This window comes from Plectropomus leopardus, chromosome 9 (assembly GCF_026936395.1).
Source record: "Plectropomus leopardus strain MGB_pleo_1.0 chromosome 9, ASM2693639v1, whole genome shotgun sequence".
NCBI lineage: Eukaryota > Metazoa > Chordata > Actinopteri > Perciformes > Serranidae > Plectropomus > Plectropomus leopardus.
In genome coordinates this window covers 7455504-7477660 of record NC_142184.1, presented here as the reverse complement: position 1 = coordinate 7477660, position 22157 = coordinate 7455504, and the positions used below count along the sequence as shown (strand labels likewise).

The following is a 22157-nucleotide window of genomic DNA, read 5'->3' as shown; positions in this document are numbered from 1 at the left end:
GATAAACAGACTGAGGATAAGCCAATAAAAACAAAAGCCCCGTTTATAATAATCAACAAATTGCATGAAAAAAAGATCCCAAAAACAATGAATTTATCCTGCTAACAAGCACAGTGTAGTCCCAATAACCATAAATAATATACAGTATACCTCTGTGCCACAGAACTTCATTTTTGTCCAAAAACAAAATAACAAAATAAATAGTAATATACCATAGTCAGGTGCAGACTGGCCATTGTGAAGTTCAGGATGACTACCAAATGGCCGATCCATTCCAGGCTGAACTGCCGGTAATCATAGAGTTCACATTTTTCAGCTTCTGATATCAGTAGAGTCTGTCCTTGGCTGTTTATGGGCCAGCCCGTCCCTAACAACCGCAGACAGCATGGAGTGGTATCGTCACGTTGTCAGACTGAATCAATCCCATCTTTTAAATACTGAGGGGTGATACCAGCGGCTCCTCCCGCTCAGGGCCTGTTGAAATCTGATTGGCTCAGTTGTTTTCATAATTAAGACTTCTAGGTTGTCTACAGGTTGGTAGAAAGTCTTAAAAGTGCATGGTAGTCCATATGAAGCTATGAATATTTAACCTACCAATGACTTTATACCTTCACTTACTTGTTGGCAAGATATAGATTAACCTAACTCACTCTAATCCTACATAAAACCTACCTCTGCACGGGAACACTTAAATTCAGACTTACCTTTTATACTTGCTTGCAGTGCTTAATTAATAAAAAAAAGATGATTTGTCCAAAAATCACTCCTTAATTTAGTTAAAAATGATCGTGGAAAGGTCGTAAAAAGCATTAAATTCAAGTGTCGGATAATGTTTACACCGTGACTTTCTGTGTGTCTGAAGTTTTTGTGGTCAGGTAATTAGTAAAACTGGTAAAAAGAAATAAGACAGAAAATTAAAAGATATTTTGTGTGATGCAGAAAAATTCAAAAGCAAAGCAATGTTTGTACAAGATGCAGCTAAATCCCCCAAACTGACAGATCTTTTCCGTGCAGGAGGGGCCGAGGTTACTGTGGCGGCTGAATGCCAGGATGACTGTTGGACTGCTCCAAGGCTTGCTGGTGATTTCAGGTAGGACAGTCTCCATTTATTTGTGGCTTTTGAGAAGGAATTGGGCTGTATACCTTGGAGATTGGTTCTTTTTGTCTAAATTTCTAAATTTTGTCAAATACTTGTTTGCTCTATGGGACTGCATTGTGGTTTTTGACTGTGTATGTTAGCATGCATTTATGTAGTTAGTAGTGGTTGGCAGTATACTGTGACCTAGTGTTCCCACACAAATTTGATTGGCCTGGTGTTGTTTTGATTTGGGGTAGTGGTGACCAGCTTCCAAAGACTTCCCAAAACTCTGTGTTAAATTGCTGCCATTTCCCAGGCTGAATTTCAGTCCCAGGCTGCCCCTGGTGATAGTGTGGTTAAAAATATTGATTTAGCAACACATACTGATTATGAATGTTTGAAGCAGTTTCGTTAGTCATTTTTAGCTGTATTAATACACCAGTACCAGCTGCTCTTGCTTTCTCTCTCTTATTGGTCATGTTTAGTACAGACATGCTGTTGTGCTCTGGTACTGACCAAAAAGAGAAGTGTCATTGCTATCATGTAATTATTATTTTATAGAAAAAAAATAAATTGTATGCCCTTAATGTCAGCTTTTCCATGTGGTATCAAAAATGGTATCAAATATCTACATTTTCATGGTATTAATAAAACTGAAGTCAGAAAGTCCAGCACTGGGGTTCTCACACATGCACTTTTTATTTAAAAATCTGCTGCCATGTATTGATTTTAATATTTTTGGACATAGACCGTTGATTAGAGGTGGTATTGTAACATATATATAGGCAATCGTCAGTCATTCATTGCACCAGGAGCCAAGAGTGTACTCTGGGCACAGACGGAGCAGAAGAACGTCTGGCACAGTGATCAGCTTTGACTGGATTGACAGATCAATTATGCACTCAAACTCCTCACATTTCTGCTTCGTAAAGAAATGACTCTATGTTCAGGGACCCACAAAACACACAAAACATTTGAGAGGGAGACAGTGATAATAAAAAGGAAGGCGGAAGATATAATACTGTATATTAATGACTATGCAAGAAAATCTATTCCATAAATCCTTTGTACATTTGTTGTGATTAAATTTGGCGAATAATGGGTGAAATGGATGGTGGCCACTAAGCTATCTATAGCCCCGGCTGTCTGTGCCTGTGAGCAGGAGGAGACGGTGAGATGGGCCAAAGTGTTCAAGGCTCAGTGAAGACATATTCCCCCTTACAAAGCTTTGTCAGTCGTCCCATAACTTAACAGGTACAGACAGCTTCCTTTTTGTCTCCAATGATTGTCCCGGCACCTCAGACAAACCCCTCTTGAAATTTGGGCTCCTACACGAAGCTCTCCATCTCGGTGAGTAAGTGCAGCCAGGTCCCGGGCAGACACCGTGAAATGGGCACGGCTCTGGATCACAGAGCAGGCCAGTCAGCCCATACTACCCATAGCTGGTCCATTTACCATGGCCCATTAGTATGATCATGCTTTGCTGGCTCCACAGCCCTGCCATTCATTCATCCTGCAGTGCTGAGAGTGTTTGACCACACTAATGTTCAAGGTACTCTGCTCAGCTCACTAGGTAGCTCCAGTGCTAATAGCCTCAGGCTCCGCAGGCTGGTAATGACTACAGACCAGGCTAGACAAGCAGGATTGATAGTTTTGATTAGATGGGGTATCTGAGGGAATGTGATGCTTAGGCTTATTGATTTGTTTTGTGTGTGATATCAATCATGACACCAGTCACATATTGCAATTAGGAGTGTTGGGCTGATGAAATTCTTATGAACTACCACGCTTTTGTCTTTTAATTGACAAAACAGATGAAACCATATCATATACAATAAAAAATGAAGATGATGAATGATAGTGTTGAGGTGCTAGTCATCATGATGATATCAATAAAGGAGCCTCTGTGTGTCCAATGGTACATCATTGAAAAGTGCAAGGTGAGGTTGTGTGTTTGTGTTGTGTAGTATATGAGTGGTTGTTGAGGTGTCTCTACATACATTATGTGTCAGTGATAAGGGTGGCCCCCTAACCATTTTCTAATTCACAAAAAAAGGAATTGACACTTTAAGTGCTTTTAGTTTACATAAGGTGCTAGAGTGCATAAAACAGCATCACAATAGAGCTTGTTTATCAAAAAAAGTGTCAGTGGAGGATCCCCTGCACCCCCCGAATTAAGCCCCTAATGTCCTAAAATCCTAGAAACATCTTAAAATCCTAGTAAGGTTCTGAAATCTTAGAAATATCATGAAATCCTTAATATGTCCATAAATCCAAGATATGTCCTCAAATCCTAGAATCATATTAAAATCATAAAAACCATACTCGTTAAATATGAGAAAAGTCTCGAAGTTCTGAGAAATGTCCTAAAATCCACAAAATGTCCTAAGACCATATAAATGTCAGAAAATCCTAATGCCCTAAAATCCTAGAGGAAATACCCTAAAATCCTAGAAATGTCCAAAAATTCTAGAAATGCCCTAAAATCTGAGAATTGTCCAAAAGTCCTTCAACAGTCCTAAAATCTCAGAAACATCCCAAAAATCTAGCAATGCCTTGAAATCCTAGAAACATGTATGGGGCCGTTGCGACTGGCCCCTGGCTCCCTGTCATTTCGCAAAAGTGGCCCCCAAGCAAGTTGAGGATCCCCGGTATACGTGTTGTGTGCTTTTGTTGTACTGTAAAGGCCACCATTCCTGTCATCACAGTGATTTATTACCCAGCTAGGAGCCCTATGGCCCGGCTGTGCCCATCTCCCCAGGCCACAGAAGTCACATCACATCGACAAACAGCACAATATTGCCCTGCTTCGCTTCACTGATGCCAGCTGACACATGAATCTGTCTGTTGACACCGTGGTGTTATGTTGGAAACCTTGCAGGTCAAGTTTGGGAGCAAAGGGTTAATGTGAAAATAGATTAAAACCCATGAGAGTAAAGTGGGATTGGGGTTTCACACCTCTTTCCAAGTATGGAGCAGTGCCATATATGAGGTGCAGGTGAACAGTCTACTATTAGCTACGCCGTCAGTCCACATAACTCAAGTCTCAGCAACATTCAGGCTTGAATCAGCATCAAGGAAATGCAGAAAATGTTTGGAACAGTTGGAGACTGAAGTGGTGACTCAGCTTGTCTGGCCTCTTCTGCTGTATAACCGTTGCTATTTCCTCCCCAAGTCAGCCCATGCCTGTGAATAGCTTTGTCTGCAATACACAAATTAGAGGACTAATTAGGCCACAGGTCTCTCTGCTATTCAGTGTAGCATGAAGTGGACAAGGCGTGAACTCTGCTTCCGCCCGTCATAGCAATTGCGTGGTACATCCACAGCAGTACTGAAAAAAGATCTGTCACTTTTCATGGCCAAAGTTGAATAGACAAGCAAGGTGGAAAGTTACACAGATTAGTTTGAAGGGTTGCTTTGCAGCTGTGTGCTAAAAAGCAGTTAAACATCATCTATCTGGATCTATGTATATTGATTAAATGATCAACAATCCAGTATCATAAATGCAAAGTGAAAGCATCAATCCAAAAAGAAATCTGTAAATCAGTGGATGAATTTTTTTGAGTGTCACAACCTGTGCAAATTGACTCTGCTCACTTTTGGGATTGAACCAACTGGTTCGATAATATTACAAAAATCTAGAGCCACACAATAAGGGATGCACAATATTTGATTGTTTGAATGTATTTTGAATGTATTATATATATATATATATATATATACATACATATACATATACATATACACACACACAAGCATGTAAATAAAAACAAAAAAAAAATTTACTACTTAAAACTGACATCTCACCCTTGTTTGTTTTGGGGCACCAGAGATCAGATGTCAGAAAATAACGGCAGGAATTTATCATCTTGAGCTGTGATTGAAACCATATGTCCTATAATAAGGCTAACGAGAAGCTGTTAAGGGCCACTAAGTTGGGCCCTTCGGCGGAGCCTTGTTAATGTCACTGTCACGTTGGTGATCTCTCTGCCTTGAGATCAAGGGCGTGAAGTGGTAGGGCACAGAGGGGGATGGGGGAAGAGGGGGTTTCTCATCATCACATTGGTGCTGCATCCCCTTCCCCGAAACCAGAACATTCCCACATACCCTAATTGGCCTGAGAATTATTCACCTTAATAGAGGGACGACACTGGGTCATCCCGTCTGATGCTTCTGGAGGTCTGAGGCAAGTCCTTTAGCATCGTGAGCAGACGTGTACATTTTTTATCGTCTGCAGAGAGACTTTTTGTCTCTCATCACACAAAATGCACTCTCACTGGTTTCTTGGACAGCACACACTCAAGCTAAATCCAGTGCAAATTCATGTAATGAGTGTGTAGATATAATTAGCGCTTACATTTAGAGGCCTGGCTACTGTTCTTTGTGCAAATCTGTTTTCCTCGTGGCTTCTGTCCAGAACAACAGCAGGAGAACATGAGACTGTGTTTATATTCTTCCCACTTTTTCCACTTCACTTGCCATTCTGAGCGCTGCCCTCCAGCAGAGAAAGAAAACATGATTTGTTGACTCAACACTTTTCAACGCTTAAATCTCAGATAACATTCTCTATATTAAATAATTCAGCATGCTCTAAATTAATAATGAATATTCTACTGCCTCAGTAAATGACAATGTAAATGTCACTCCCTGTGTGCTTTTGAATGGCTTATTTGATCAGAATTGGATGCAGCATCCTGCGTATAAAGACATCAGGAAAGAGACATTACTGTGTGCTGAGGAATGGAGGTAATTGGATTGTTATTGACCAGTATTCTTGGGGAACCTTTCCTCTTCTTCCAGGGTAAATTCTTTTCTGTAACCTTTAAGAAAGGGGCTGGAGGATATGGAAGGATGTGTTTCACCTTTTGACACTCCCTTTGCCTTTTCAGCTTAGATACTGATACCCACAGTGTTCAATAAAGCCAGTGTCTAGTTCTCCCAGCTGGAAGCAGGCCAGTTAGGAATGTCATTTTATAAATGGGCCGCCTCTGTGATAAATGTTCTCCTGTCTTAGGATCAGGACCCTGACACCGTAATGCTATGGGATAAGGCTATACATAGAGAAAACTAAACTCCAGTAGCAGAAACTTTCCTAACACCGCTTTCCCCTGGAACGTTCATCCTAATGTAATTGCAACATATAACAATTTCATTTGGGGCCTATTTCTGTGAATCTGAATACAACACATACAAGTTCAAGCTGACATTGGAGTGGCTAGCCCAGTGTCTTAGGATTTATGTTCATATTTGGCAATTCTGCATCCAAATGCTTTCTGCTGGATGCAATTGCATGCACTTTGCTTTTTGTATAGATTAAGCAAGCGAACTGTACTGTGTGAACTGGTGAGCTAGAGATGCTGGTATGCATATTTTTAAATTCTGGACAGAACCAGGGTTTCTCGCTCCTCCTGCCTCCAGCTTTTGTCATAGTCTGTATATAAAGATGGGTGACGAGTCTCAACTTCCTCCCACTGTACAAAAATGAAGCCAAAATATCCTGGATACGGGTGTGGCTGTCTCATGAATGTCAACATTTGGAGTCAGAGTCTTTGCAGTCGTGATAGTAAAGTGCAGCCACAATATCGAGTCACAGCAGGTACTATACTGACTTTTGGTGAAAGACTTGTCATTCTAGGTGTCATTCTCTTCAAATTCTTATTGAGTACTTCTCCACTCTCAAAACTCTTATGGTTTCATTTATGTCATTCCAAGCATGTGAAAACATAGTGTGTGCATAAGAGGAGAGTGTGCATGAAAATACAGGACAAATGATGTCCTGTATTGATTCCGTAGGCACGTCTACATCAAGCCTACTAATTTGATAGGTTAAAATAGAATAGGTTAAAAAGCCCAAACAGATTAAACACGATCCATATAAGTGTTGATAGTGGTATTAATAAATACTTGGATCGTTAAGGAGTCTCGATGATGATACCAGTATCAATAAAAATTAATGATCCTCATCCCTATTCCTAAGGGGGTTTTAACAAACTCTCCACTGTAGTCTTGATAAAACTAGGGCTTATTTAAAGGCTGTTGCATTGAACTGCATTTGTTTCAAATAGATGTGCCTTATAAAATTACAACTAAGGGTAGGTAATCTTAAATTATTTTGCCTTGACACAATAGACCACAGCGACCTGTAACTCATGTGCTTTGGCAAGGCTTTTCCCAAAACACCAGCTGATCAACATTAAAGGCTCTCCCTGTTTCCCAGTCTACTCTTTAACCTGCAAGAGAACAGAATAGCCTGAGGACAGTAACTGAAACGCTACTTGTGCATCAAACTGACATTTGTGCTTCATATTTCATTTTTGTGTGCATTTATGAGCTACATGTAAACATAGCCAGAGTTCATGTTTTCAACACTGACAAATTTTAACATACCTTTTCTGTTGTCGGCTTTTCACAGCACAACTTAGCTTCAGGTAGTGGCCAAGATGCATTAGATGAGGAAAACTTTATTAGAAAGAAAGCATTGAGGGCACACAGACAGGTGGAATAAATGCAGTAACTTCCTGCTGCAACACTCTGGCTGCTCCTTCTTAAATTACCCAAGTAGCAACCACAACCTGTAACTTCTCATTGTTCTCACTGCTATTCTAACTTCACAATATTAGCCTAATTAAATGGGATACATTGATAATTGGAAGGCACAATACAGTAATTTGTGAACACTAATTATTTATTGGGGAGACTGAGTTAAATCATTTGAGGGTATGAATTATTCATTTTAGGAGAAAAAAAATACTCATTAATGGCCGCAAATACTGGCTTGCATTTTAGATACTTGCTGTATTTTGTGAGTGAATTCACTGTGGATTTATCAACACTGACATCTTCAGGTCTCAGTGCTATTTTACCACATTACTTTTTGTAAACGGCTTTGTTTTTCTTTTTAGCAAGATGTCCTTTGTTGTCGTGTTTTAAGCTGTGTTTTTTTAGCTCCATTCAGAGTGTATATTGTTTTTATAACCATAGCACTTATCCTGTGAGCAACTTTCATTACATTTCATTTTTTGTTGTGTTGTTTGAAAGACATAAAAGCCTTGAAAATTTACCCGAAATGGATGCTGCCTTCAGTAATTACTGTAAAAGCCACCCAAATGATGTCTTTACTGTTATTACCTCTATTATTGTTTGATAAATGTTTTAAATGATTCGTAGCATGTATCTTCTTGCTTTTCAATTCTAGCTGTCTGAAATGTTGCAGTTGCTGAAATGTAAGCAGCAGAGCTTTGAGAAGACAGCTGCGGATTTGCGCTTGGCTTAGTATACATCCTACACTCCAACAAAGCAGTGTGTGTGTGTTTGTGCATGTACTGTGCATGTCTGTTGTGTTTTTCTACCTTCCTCTGCTTTGTTGTACTTCACACGTTGGCCTCATCTGGGCCATTGTTTCATCAGGGGGTTTGAGTAACTTTGTTATTTTGAGCTGACTCTGCGTACTGTAGGTCAGCCGCCTCTGCTGAGCCCCGTTCTGGAGCCTTCAGCTCCCCAGTGTCCCCCTCAGCCAAACAGCCACACTAGCCGCCAGGCCCATATAACTCCTGCTGCTGACAACTCACAGAGACATCTTTGTAATTTAAGACGTAATTCCTTTTTCCTGGGAGCTGTATAAAATCTATATTGCAACCATAAACAATCCGGGCTTTCCTGTGAGCCTCCCCATCCTCCTTTTTATGTATGCAGAGAGATATTATTGGAGATGTGCAATGGCAAGCAGTTCTCTTTCCTGAAAAGGCCAAGCAGCAGTAAAGTGGAATGAGGCCATGTCCCTGGTCATCCTAATGGAGCTGCTTTTCACCCCTTTTTTAGTCTGTCCTCCCTTTTTGGCTGCGATGGGAATCTAGTTCATTTTTACACCTCACAGGCTGAAGGGGACGAATGGAGATGTACACACACACACACACACTTTATTCTAGTATCACAGGAGATGTATCTTAGTATCTGCAGGACAGACTTTCTTTGTAGACTAAGGCTGATAATATTCAGCACTGAGGATGCTCAAGTTCACAGCAGGTATGTTTCCATGCACCTCTTTTTATGCACATTTTCAATTTGCACATTAAAAACCTGAGTGGAAATGCCAAACTTTTTGTCGAAAAAAACAACTCAAATACAACTCTACCATTTCATTTAGTTGTAAATACAACTAAATGAAATGTGAACAGATTCCGTGATGACGAGATTTACCATCATTGCAAAGGGCGACGGCAAGCTTTCTTCGTCGTCTCTGGAGCTTCAGGTGAAAAATAATGCATCCCTTATTGCCCCTCACTGCCCCTCTATGTTCAGAATTTCACAATCATCAAGTATTTAATTTGTTGTTAACAATTGTAAGCTTTTTAATTAAAAAAACAACCACATGCTTAATATTAGCCTAAAAATAAAGCTTATTTACTAAGCAATAAAATCAGGATAAATAAAGAAATGTGCTAAATCGAAAAAAATGCTGTGATAGAGCATATTACCAAGGTAAACTATTGTCATTCACTGTAGAGGAATTTCCTTCAATGCAACAGCCCTGCCTGCTTATCTTCATGTTCACATAAAGGTAGCAGATGGAAAAGCACATACATTTCTATTTTTTTTGCAGATTTTCTGAAAGTTCGGTTAAAAGTTGTGCTACATTTGGATGGAAACGCAACTAGTGTCAATAAATACTTTTGTACATGATGGTCGGGGTTATTGTTTTGTTTTTGAAACATTCTTTTCAACTTTTTTTCCTTTTCTGTTTTCCCCTCAGTGTGCATCCATTTAGAGCAATGGATACTGGTTCATGACAAATAAGTGAAATAATCATCATCATTATTTTTTCTGGTTATTTATCATTTGCCTGACAGAATGTCAAAAGCACTGAATTTCAATTTGGTATTGTTCTGCAGTAAGGCTAATTATGCATGTCTAAGTCTCCAGCTACCGTAACGATTTGTGCTTATGAGGCTGCTCATTGTGGCAGTTCCATGTGTCTGCTGCTGCTGAGGCTCCAGGCATTATTCCACTTCAGCCTGACACCAGTGTCTCTTCCAATTCCATCTCATTGCATTAGTCATTAAGCCCGGCACTGACACCACCCATCATATCATTGCCTTAATCACATCTGAGCTCCACTGTGTACATATGACCATATCATTAACACAGACTTCCATCCCTTCTCTACCCCTCTGTCCCTCCTTGCCCCTCCATCCTGCTATCGCTTTATTTCTTGTCATAGATTTGACCCCCTGTTCCATCCATCACACGCAGTTGTCCAGTATCTGTACAGTGACAAATGACATTCGCTTTATAGTGATTCATTTAATGATCATTTCCACTACCTGGTATGCAAAATTATTCATCCTCAGGGCAGGTTGCTGGGGCGGTGGGGGTAACTAACAGTGATGGAGTGCAATGTGGTTCTCAACCTTGTACAAAATGGAAAAAAAAGAGAAATCTCACCATACTTCTACCATTAGCCATCCACCAGAGCAGGAAGATATGGTATTGGTGGGATTTTTCTATCTCCTGTCTCCAGGGGTAATGATGAGGGAAGTCTGGCCACACTGATTATAGAGAAGCGTGAGTGTGTGTGTATATGTGTGCGTGTAGGTAATAGTCTTTCTGAACTTTGCTATGGTGGTGCAGTTGCACACACGCTCATGCTTACAGCCACACTTTTAACCACAGGGAATATTTGTGATAAATACAGTGATTTAAAAAAAAAAAAAAACCAACTATTGCCCTTAGGTAGTGCTTTTTTTCTTTTGTTTTAATTGTAAAAAGTCAGTTCAGTCATAATGCTGTCACTGTGCCGCCCGGTTGCCAGAAGATGATGATTGGCCATGATTGGCATTTTAGGCTTCTGCAAACCAGGAATATGTTACATTTGCATTTTTCATACGTATCATATGAACTGATGTGGTATATAAATGGACTATGTCATCTAATGATTGAGGGAATGGTGGATGGCTCACCACCAAGGCCATCTGTGATTGAACAAATCATTGCTGCTTTTGCAAAGACTTATTGGGCTCCAAATGTTGGTGCTTTGTTGCGACCCCTCACAGCTTTGGGCAGCAAACATGGGTGTTTTGTAGCGACCCATCATTGTGTTTCCAGTGGCTTTTTGTGCACATAACGTGGATGTATTGTAATGACCCATCACTGATTTTAAGGCACCAAAGTGGGTGTTTGGTAGCCACCTGTAGTTGCTTTTCCAGCAGATTTTTGTGCTACAAACTTGAGTGTTTTCAAACAAATTTATTAAGGGATAACCCCTTGAGATGCATCATCTCGTCTTCCAGGGGGTCCTTTGTAGTGACTGTTATTGTTTTTCCAGCAACTTTTAAAGCACCAAACATGGGTGTTTTGTAGTGACCGATCACTGTGTTTTAGCCATCAAACATGCATGTTTTGGAGTGACCATTCACTGTTTGTCCAGCGGGGAGAGGACCACATAGCAGTTGTTTTTTACCAAGACATTGCTTTGTTTCCTCGTTGTGCAAAAAGGGGTTCTTTTTTTATTAAGACATTGCTGCTCCTCCAATTTGTCCCTAAAAGTGTGAATTTTAAGCCAAAACATAATCTTTTCCTAACCATAACCAAGTGTTTTTTTGCCTAAATTTAACCACACGTCAAGTACAGTGTTATTAAAAGCGAAGGTCCAAAGTAATGCTACGTAATAACATGCAAATGCAACGTATCCATGCTCTGAAGAATCATACAATGGCAACATTTTTTCTGGCCAGTGGGTTGCACTGTGAGGGAGTACAATTACACTATTGTTTAGATAGAAATGCAAAATGAATCCTGTGTTATTTTGACTACATAGAGCTACCTATACGATGTGTCAGGCCATCCATCTCTTTTTTTTATTTTGCTCCAGTTTGCTTGCTCTGACTAAGTGATTTTAATATGTGAATTGACAAATCTAATTCAGGAACAACAGCGTTTTCTCTCTCACCACGGTGCAATAAAATGTACTGCTTTATTTGCCTCCTATGCTCCCAACGCCCATAACAGCATCCACATCTCTCATGATGTCGTATATCTAACTATTTTTAGCCCAGAGTCGAAACCTGCAGACAGCGTAGTTTGTGGACTTTAATGCATAAAACAGCTTTCATCTGCTGGATGAGTGCATATATAGTAACCTCATAAAAGTGACAGGAGGCAAAGGGCGATTTTATTTGGTCCTCACCGCATAATGTATTCATGTTATTTATATTTTCGCGTTAACATATGTTGCTTGTAATATGGTTTGATGCCAAAAAAAATGAACCTTACGGATGGAGATATGCAGTTTGCTTTGAAATACCTTGTATAATGTCATCTTCATTTTAGGACACATAACCCACAGTGGTCAAGTCATGGTTTAGGATTCTTTTTTTTTGAGGAAGGGCGGTTGTTTGATGGATTAAAGGCATAGAAGCCATGACATTTTATCACTCTGGTGCAACAGAGGTCATTGCACGAAACCATTCACTTGCACACCTCTCTTTCATTGTAATGCATGTTGTTGTAACTTGTTCTTAGAGACTTTGTGATAAGCGAGAAAGTTAGGAGCTATTCTGTGCGCTTTCATTGATTTATCCTGTAATGTTGCGGCGACTCGTGGAAGGGGGAATCAGATTTTTGCAGTAACATAATCACATCTCCCAGATAAGCTAGCTAAGCTGTTCCTCAGCCTGAATTTATATTTGATACACCAGATGTTTCTACTACACAGAGTACTGATTGGGTTACCACAACAGGCTGGATTATTAGGATGCCTAAAGTTTGTTTTTGCTGTGTAGTTCAATACTACGTGGAGACTAGCCTTTGTACTGTAGGGGCCGACAGTATCTATGACAACAGGGATCTTGGCACTTCCTGGGGCTATGGTGGATTAACCCTATCTCTAATATACCCTCTTTTAAGGTCTGACTGATGATTGTCATACCTCAGGTCCTCAGGAGACACTGCAGCCTGCTGCAATCAGAGGGATATATGGAATTAACACAGCTGGAGTTGATGGTAAATGACAGCTGCTGAGTCCCACCAGGGACCCACCTTAGCAGGATAAAGGTATTTTCGCTCGCTCTTTCTTCAGCGCGTGTGAGTCTCTGTAATGAGCTTTGCCTGGCCAGTCAGGTCCTGGGAGAGATAGGAGATCTTCTATTAGCTCTTCGCACCACTCTCACAAGATATTACTGCAGAATCAAACATAATTACAGGAACATGTCAGCACCATCTGCGGTAAAGTGCCATAGTTGTAACTAGAGCTGCAGCTAACGACTGTGAATTTTTGATTAGAATTTTGGGAACGTACAGAAGTGGACTGTGTAACATAAGACTCAATGGCATTTCATTACCGTCCCCTTTCCTCTATAGACACTGAATGACTGCAGGTAATGGCCCTTTTCAAATGACTCTCAAGTGAACTTATTACAACATGTTAGTGGAGTTAGGTTAAAATAATTACTAAAGAGATGGAGAAGATGACAACAATTGCATTGATGGTTAGAAGCATAATTGTGACGATGTAATGCTGCAATTAGTGCAATCCTTACTTGACCTTCACATAAATTATGTTTCATGTGCGGCCAGATTATAATAAAAACAACACAGCTTAGTTTTAAGATAATCCAATTTACTGACAAAAATGCAAAAACGGTTTTCTTCTCTTACTTGTTTGGTGCATCTCTACAGACAGTGTTTATAACAGTGCAACGAAGGTAGCTCTGCCTCCATAAGTAATAAATATCTCCAGAGGTGAATAACTTGGGTCATGACTCTGATGTGCAAGCTGCCTGATGTGCAAGTTAGGAAACACCTTATGAAGTATTAAGGTAGGGGTCCTATTACAGATGGATGACATATCACATGATTATTGAGTTTTGTTATGGGCATAACATTGTTTGGGCCTTTTGTTAGCCATGCTAGTGATGGGGCTCCAGTAATGTCACGCCACCATTTTAGTCCAGACTGAAATATCTCAGAAAGAATTTGTATAGCATGCCATTGAATCTGGTATAAAAGAGCACTTGGCACATCTATCAGATGAGACAGGGCGTTGGAGAAGGACGGATCTACTGAAAAGCTGCAAAAGGAGTCCCGCACACTGTCTAACTTGCAGTATCACTTTTATTTGTGACGTTTCAGTACTAGACCATCAGGCCAAAAAAAAAAACAAAACCCAAAACTATTGGTACACACAAGAACATTATATCTGCTAAACATCATCTTTTTAGCATGCTGCTGTTAGCATCTAACTAATATAAGCATTATCTGGCAACAAAATTGCCTTTGACAAAATCTTACACGAGTGTATTTTGAGTGTAATGAATGTTTGCATTTTCTAATAGCCAAAAAAATGTTACTCCTACAGATGTGATGAAAAACCAAAAACTCCAAAGAATCATCATTCTTGCAGATGCCGGTAGTGCTGACGTTGACATGGGTTGCAATGTTTATGCATGGCCAAGCAGCAAAAGGGGGCATGGTAATTCGAGCTTAGCGCGTCCAAAAAGTTATGTAGTACTGTTTATTTGCAAGTGTCTTGAATCACCATGGGTATTTGGTGCGTAGTATGCAATATTCAACATAGCGCCTGTGTTTTCCCTAAAATTGTATAGGTCTGGTGAGCATCTAGACCAACAGAAACCCTCTCCACGCCAAAAAAAGTCATTTGTAGAGACCAAAAACGAATGCTAAATATTCATTCCACCGGTTAAATATGGTTAGGAGTGAGAAACATACTTATGTGCCAAAGGATTACGTGTTTTTGTGTTTTTAGCTGTACTAGACCAGAAAATATTCAGTTAAAACAGATCAGTGATGCTGATTTGCCCTTTGTTTTTCATGAAGATTGCTAGAAGTGAAGAAGTGTAATGTTGCCCCAGTGCGTTTTATGAGGTGCAGGCACTGCACTGGACTCAATTTTAAAAATGGCCTTTTAAATGCTTCATTGCTTGTTAGCAACTGGTCATAAAGTAATTTAGGACACAATTTGGCCTTGTGTGCTCTGATGAAAATGGCATGCAGTTAACACACTAGTTATAATTGGTGTGTTTTTAATGAAAACTCAACTCCAGACATTTGCTCCTGGTGTTTTTCCCCCCTGTTTTGTAAAGCTATAATGCCACAGGAGAACCAGCTTTAAAAGGAACAGATTTTCTTTACAAATAAGTGCTGTGCCATGGATCTAAAGCAGTTAACCGAGGGCAAACACAGAAATCTAAAGCTGCCCACTTACAACAAGAGGCAATAATAATCTGCAGCACTGGCTGAGCCATTGTTTTTCGATGCCAGCAGCAGCAGCGCCAATCTCTTCCCAGTATTACTCTCAATGTGCTCTGCTAAAATGTACTGTCAAACAGATACACTCAAAGTTCTGCTTGAATTTTGACCCTTTTTGCCGATGGCTTATTAAAGTCAAAGAGTGTGAGTTTGAGATGGAGGAGAATTTTACAGCAGAAATTTATTTTATGCTTGGGTGAGAATTATTCAATACATCTTTTAAATTATATCATCATCTTGTTTAAAATGGAGCTTTGGCTACCATCCACAGCTGAGACTATTAACTCTTGTGGGATCTTGATTTTACAAACCTCTGTGATATGATTAGCATAATATATCCTCTCTCCTAAAACTATTTTGGAATAGAGACTAGAGATAACTTTATTAACAAATCTCAGCCAGAATGATCAGATTTACTTTATCTTCTGCAAAGGTTTTTGCAGATACAGTTTGAAGCTTGTAACATTTTCTTTTCTTTGCTTTTCCAAAAAGTTATCCAAATCAAATCCCTGAGCCGTATGATGGACAGAGCCATACTGTTGGTCAAGTTTCACAAACATTGTTCATAACCCAGACGAACAAAGTAATTTTATCTGCTTTTGATGAAACCAGTGATAGCACTGCAGGCTTCCTTCAAAGATACAATTATCTATCTGGCCTTCTGACTTAAAGCAGTACAACAGGAGGAGAATGACACCAGGTATATGAGAGCTATAACAGCTTCTTTTGCGATTTTGTTTTATAGAAAAAGACTGCTTTGTAGGAAATAGAATAGAAAGTGGAGTATTGTATCTTCTCCTGTACTCAGGTGGTCTTTTTATTGCTGATTTTGTACACCCCTAAGAGTTTCTCCCTGAATTGAATTAATTTATGATTTTAATATAGTTTGTCTGCATGAATAGCTTGTGTATTTACCAAGCCTGGGTTTGGGTACAGCCACTCTCTCCTGAACAAATCTCCTTTGTATTCTACAAGGTAAATGCCAGCGTGACTGTCTGAATGCTAATGACGGCAACTTTTGAAACCTGTTTTAATCATGACTCGAATACACGATCCGAAGAGGCAGGAAGATTATAATATCCAGACATTACGGAGCTGGTTCACATCCAAGTCCAAAAACTGAGCAGTCGTGAACTAACCAGACATCTGTCCAGTAAATGCAAGTTCTAAATTCAATGACCTCAATGCAAGTGGCAGGTCTGTCCTATTAAAAGGTCTCTCCTCCCTGTCTTTCTCTGTGTGTAAACAGATCTTTAAAAGGCGATGAGGTTGCCTGGCCTGTGCTGCTTTATCTGCAAACTTACGATTGTCTGGAGGAGATGACCCCAGGCTATTGATTTGTGATCCCTCATATGAACGCTCACTCACACACACGCACGCACGCACGCACACACGCACACACACATACACACCTACTCTGTTTGGTTTACTTTCACTCTTCCGTTGGCCTTCTAAAAGGTTATTTCTGGCCTGCTCATGTGGGTTGTAGATGAGCAAGAGACATGAAATCAGACTTTGAGAACTTGTTCAGCGATATACACATAATGTTAATGCCCCTTTGAAGGTACAAAACAGATTTGGGGAAAACTAACTAAAATAAATAATTACATAAAAAGCCATATGGACTATTACCAGCTTCTTTTCCTCCACAGTTTTGCGACGTCTTGCCACTTAGCAGAGGCCTGACTGTGTCAAATCAATGTCAAATTTGAATGTTAATAGAATCTTAAATTATTCAACATGCAGTTTAGCCCATTTGAACTATTCCCTGGCTCCAAATGACTCCCTCCATATAAATATATTATGGAGAAATAAGGGTCTGGCTCCAAGGTGTGTTCAATGGTAATAATACAGGATTTTAGGTGAGAGTTGATTCAGTTGTCAAGACATTCTCTTAACTTTATAGTAATGATAATATTCTTCGTTATCATCCACACTACCTTTTTAAACTGCTATTGAAATCCATTACCGATGGCCTAGAATAAAATAAATGATTTGTGTGAGACTAGTTTTGAGTTTTGATGACGTAGCAACTCTCAATAAGAAGTTATCACATTTGCCTAATGACAGATATTGCAACTATTCTGTGTGTTTGAATCCTTTTAACTCGCTGATGCTCCTGAAACTTTCTTTGAGTCACATGATGACAGCGCTACGGGGCAGATAGCACCTTTGCACACACCGCTGTCACAATCTTCAGTTAGACGACGAGGGCTTAAATCCCTGTATCACAGTGACCTTTTAAGGAGCGCCATCATCACTGCAGCGTTATTTCCAGGCTCTGGTGCCGTGTCCACGCTGCCGTTAACCTCAGGTGCTCATGTCAGTTAGCGTGTGAAATATAACACAAGCTTAAAGCTGGTACGGGTCAGAGCTGCTAATAGACTGCAAAGCTTCTTTTTCTTTGAAATGTTGCACATGTGGAGGTATTTCAGATGTAAGGAGAATACCAATAACAAGCGGGGTGTTTTTATGAGGAGGAAAGAGGATGAAATGTCATTGGTGAGGGACAGCGGCTGACTGATGTGGACTGTGAATGGGCTACTGGCATCATCTCAGAATATGATTTATTATTACAGCGGAAAAAGAGCTGAAACTTTCATTGAATCACCGAGAAATCATTTATCACTTTTATTAGGCTGGAGTATTTGCTTTGCTATTCAGCTCAGAGCCATCCAAATAAACATGGGGGAGGAAGTCAGGGAGATCGGACCTCTAATGGCCGAGAGAGGCAGATTCTGATATGTTCCAGATGTTTTATGATTAAACATAATGGCCTTCTTGAAATGGCAACTGAGGCTGTAGCCAGAAACTATTAAACTGTCTATTTGCACCCATTTGAGAACAATGTAGAGCCCCGGAGAATACTAAACATCTATCATGTAATTAGGGGGCCTGCACACCATATGTAAAATCACGGCTTTCTGAAAATCCTGAATATGAGAAAATGACAGTGAATGGCGGTAAATGGCAGTCGTCATTATTCTTACATCCATCTGTTCATATAACGTAATCACATCAATTGCCCGGGCCTTTAACAATAACACACAGACACCCACCTGCTCACACTATATGCATCTGCTGGTGAAAACACCGGAGAGGAACAGTTGAAGGGATACTTCCCCAATTTTCAACCAGAAAAATGTGGGTAGTATGTGTAGATAAACTATATTAAACTTACCTTCATCTGACGAGTGTCTAGATACTCCCCGTATTTACATCATATTGCAGTTCTGCTGGCTCTTAGCTGTTGCTTGAAGTTCAGGCTTTTATTTTGCATTTTTGTATTGACCACCACCCATGCCACCAAGCATACACAGAGTATAGAAGCAGATCATTTGACACACACGCACCCTTCTCTCTCAAACTTCAGACTGAAATCTGATCAAACGGTAAAACTAGGCAGTGCTGATCAGTTATAAAACAGGATTATGCTACTGCGGGACACCCAGGAGCCAATTAAGCCTCATCAGTCTTCTAAAAAAAAGTTGAATTCAAAAGGTGTACAGTTGTATTTCTCTGTTTAATGAGAGAAATGGGTGTGAGAATACTACTTTTTTTTAAACATTGTGTAGTTTCTTTTGTGTATTAATTAGTCTGAAAAGCTGACAGTAAGTTGGGGGTGAGGGTCAGAGGTTGTTACTGCTGCACACTTAGACATTATATACTTTATATCATGGTGAAAGTTCAGGAAGGTTTGAAGTTATAAAATTCTATTTAAACAATGTGGCCATGAAGACAGATGCTTCATTGTTTACCTTGAACCAACAGCGTTATTCCACAGGGCACAATCATCCCACCAGTGATCAGCTTTCAAGTGATGTTCCAGTCCAGTGAGATACAAACTAATAATGACAAGTCCTTTGTAATTCATCAAACCTGTGCTTTGACTTTCGGGATCTTTCAGCCAGCTGGTGTGAAAAGCCTCGGCACATGTCTGCGACTTCTCCGACAGCCTGCATGCATCCCTGTTTTTATTTGTCTTGACCTTGACGGCGTTTTTCTCGCTGTTCCATATGCATGCTTTTATGAAACCACGTGTCACTCTTAATGCCGTCGGTGTGCTGTCGTGTCAATTTGACGCTTTAAAATATGTGACAAGCTTTGAGAAGAACAAAGCCCCCACACTTCAATCAAGGGCATAAAACACACACGCTCACAGAAAGGCAGACATGCACACACAAGCAGAAATCCACATACATGCACGCGGTCTCGCAATCATGCGTATAAAAATGCAGAGGGGCGGGGTGTCACACAAGAACTGTCACATTTAGCTAGATGAGACACCTCAGCTATGGCTGGTATGCAGTGTTTCTTCCCCGCGGCGCACTCATTTAATGGACGATACCCAACAGTGGACAGCCAAATATTAGTTTTCTCCGTCTCCCTTAGTACATAACTAGAGGGGTTCACACTCCCTCCTCCTCCCTGTCCACCTCCCTTACCTCCAAATTGCTCCTGCGCTCATTACCTCTGCAGGATTGATGTTTTCTTTTCATAAAGCACCAAGCTGATATCCCACGGATTCAGAATTAATAAAATATGAAGGACATTAATATTCCCAGCATTCACATTTTGCTATTATTGCGGAGGTGCTGGTGAAGCCCCTGACTCGCCCAGCCTGTCAATCACCCTCCAGGTACGCCGCTACCTCTCTGCCCCAGTCAGGCTGGAGGTGAGCGCCGCTGACAGACTTCAAGCAGCTCCCTCAAGGGCATTAAAGGGCAGGTTATGACATAGGAAGCGCATGTCTCTGCATTTAGGACTTCCTTGTTTTAAGGTAAAATGCCTTTAGAGGATGGAGAATAATGTCTTTTCTTTGATGGTTTTCTGTTGATGTGTTTTTTTAAAATGTCACTGATTCTTCAGTTTTTGGTTTTAAGCAATGTCATTAACCTTAGCTACAACCCTTTGAAGCCTGAGCACATTGGCTGGATTTCTTTCAAAACCACGACAAGAAGGCAGTAACCAGAGAGTTACCAGAAAATTAGCAAGAGAATTTGCGAAAAGTTCAATAAACAAAAACAGGAAATTACCAGGAAAAGTGCTAATATAAAATAAGATAATATACATGAATAGTAATAATAATAATAATATTTTTCAGTGGTTTAATTTTGAATATATAATTTTATTTATTTATTTGTTATATATTCTTTCTAGTCATTTTTCTAAGAAAACTTTCTTTTTTTTTTTTTTTTTAGCTTCTAGGTCACTATATTTTTTGTAATTCACAGGACATTTCATGCCAAGTTTCTGTTAGCTTTTTTTTTCCCTTGAAAGAAATCCTGTTTCAAAAGTTTAAATACTTGCGAAAGGCATTTGACCTCACAAGAAAGTAATGTTGATACAGGTTTTAAAGGGTAAACATAGCAAACAGCAAAGCTCCACACTATCCTAGAGATGTTAAAATGAGTGGAAACTGTATACTGAGGACTGCACACAGTACACCATCTGACTTTTTTTAGCCCTGGCAGTGTGTGGAGGTACTTCCAACTGACAGGAACTATTACACAAGTACTTTATTTTCAGTATTTCCGTGCATACATATCTCTTGCTACCCACATAGAGAAAAAGGGCAATTAAGACCCGCCCACACCGGAGGGGAAAACAATTATTCTCTCTCCATTGACTTTATATTGCGTGTAGGTGCCTCCTCATCACTTCTGTCTTCTCACAAACAACAGAAAAATGCCTAAAAGCTGCTGTGTGGTGGGATGCACAACCAACAGGGAAGATAATCCACAACTAAGTTTTTAAGACTACAGTAAGACCAAGGTATATATTACATCAAGGATGTAACTTTCATCAAGCCGAGTCAGCATGCTTTGATTATTATCAAATAAGTTACAGGTGCTAATATGACCAGACCAACTGCAGAGGTTGACGCTAACTAAGCTATGCAAGGCCGGTTTTGATCTTCAAATAGTTGTAAATAGCAAAGTATTCAGTGGGATCATTTTTCCATGGTAAGCAAGGTAATGAGAAAAGGACACTGAGATAGTGCGACAAAATTGTCAATATAACTTTTTGGTGGTAGATATTAGGTGCTGAAATAATCCTTAGACATGCTGAAAAATATTGTTTTTAACTTATTAGAGGCAGTTTTTTAGCATTTCAGCACTTGGTTGCATACTGTGAAACTGACCATTTTCCTCGCTAGTGTTTGTGGTTTTCAGAGTTTAATTACGTTGTGATCCGTCGTTGGATATATAAAGAGAAGCTGAAACTTATGTTGTCAGAGTCGTTTTCTTTTTTGGTGCTCCGCTTACTTGAGTTTGACGAATTACTCCATGATGTCCCAAGATAAATGACTCAGCTTTTTCAGTCATTCTTTCAGTTGCAATTTTATTCTCTTTTACGTTACAATGAGTGTTGCTTTCCTATATTATTGCCCTTTTGTCTTTAAAACTAGTCTTTGTGTTTCTACTAATATGTTGTTTGTAAGGTCTATTTTGCTACTTTTTTTTGATTGTACAGCACTTTGGTCAGCTGTTGTTGTTTTAAAATGTGCTTTATAAATGGATTTGGATTGAATTGGAGAGGAATAGAGTTAAAATGATTATATCGTGCGGCTCCTCTAGACGTTCCAAATGTTATCAGACTAAATGGATCAAACTGTGACAGTAAAGTTAGTCTTTTGTGGGGGCTGAGATGCACAAAAAGCCAAAGGAAAGGAGTCTTGGATTACAGGGCATCATGTGACGCTGTGACTTCACTTTTTGGCCTCTACGAAAATTAGCACTAAAACCTGGCGCCCTTCCACTTGGAAGTGTCTCTAAAGCATGATTTAGTGAAAATGCTATTTATTGGATTTAAA

At 39.8% G+C, this 22157-nt stretch overlaps 1 long non-coding RNA gene across 2 annotated transcripts in view; it reads left to right on the top strand.

Annotated features, from left to right (window-relative positions):
- LOC148188670 (uncharacterized) overlaps positions 1–22157 on the top strand; it is a 46274-nt gene that overhangs the window by 3854 nt on the left and 20263 nt on the right. For both annotated transcript variants that reach the window (XR_015777329.1, XR_015777330.1), the window contains exon 3: positions 1015–1090. This is a non-coding gene — a long non-coding RNA (uncharacterized LOC148188670). The remainder of the gene's footprint in view (positions 1–1014; positions 1091–22157) is intronic.